Source organism: Anolis sagrei, chromosome 2, assembly GCF_037176765.1.
Source record: "Anolis sagrei isolate rAnoSag1 chromosome 2, rAnoSag1.mat, whole genome shotgun sequence".
Classification (NCBI taxonomy): Eukaryota; Metazoa; Chordata; class Lepidosauria; order Squamata; family Dactyloidae; genus Anolis; species Anolis sagrei.
In genome coordinates, this window is record NC_090022.1 from 102,942,140 (window position 1) to 102,943,176 (window position 1,037).

Here is a 1,037-nt window from a genome sequence, read left to right on the forward strand (position 1 = left end):
GGAGCGCTGTTTGCGCAACGCAGAACAGAACAGATGTAGAAAGAAATATAAGAATTTTAAAATGATAAACCCTTTACCCGAACCCTTAACCCTAATCTTAACCCAAACCCTAATCCTAACCCAAACCCTAAACCTTACCCTAAGCCTAATTCTATCCCTAATCCTAACCCTTACCCTACTCCAAACCCAAAACTTTACCCTAAATTTTATCCTAACCCTTCCCTCCTTTCGATCCTTCCACCAAATAGAAGTATATTCCCGCCCTCAGTGTGCCACTCCCCTTCCCTTATTCACAACCGCCGTTGCGGAATGTGCGTAAAGCTCGTCCCTTCCAGACCCAGCTCTCATACTATCACCCACCATTACCTTCTCGTAGAAGCGGTATCTATTGATCTACTCATATTTGCATATTTTCAAACTGCTAGGTTGGCAGAAACTGGGGCTAAGAGCGGGAGCTCACACTGCTCCCGGATTTGAACTGCCAACCTTTTGGTCAGCAAGTTCAGCAGCTCAGCGGTTTAACCTGCTGAGCCACCAGAAGGCGGATTACAGAATAATTGAAACACATAAACATTATGAAGATTCCACAAAGGCTTCCCTCTAGAGCAGGCCAGGGCAAACTTGGGCCATCCCTCCAGGTGTTTTGGACTTCAACTCCCACAATTCCTAACAGCGGATAGGCTGTTAGGAATTGTGGGAGTTGAAGTCCAAAACACCTGGAGGGATGGCCCAAGTTTGCCCTGGCCTGCTCTAGTCTAGACTGTCCTACACTCTCTGGATCAACAAACAACTTGTTGACAAGGGGTGCATCCATTTTGAGGCAGCTTGCCCCCACTTCGGCTTGATCCTGAGTGCTGTACAGAAGGCTAAAAGACCTTAAGGAAACGGCCCAATGCGACAGTGTCCCGTAGCTTTGAGCCATGGCAGTGAAAGCTGTGCCAAACTGTGCTTCCCCTTGCAGTGTGGATGCGCCCCTTCCTGCTCCCAGGGCAGAGGAGGAGGCGGAGGGGGAGGCCCTTCTCAAGGGCGGCGCCGCC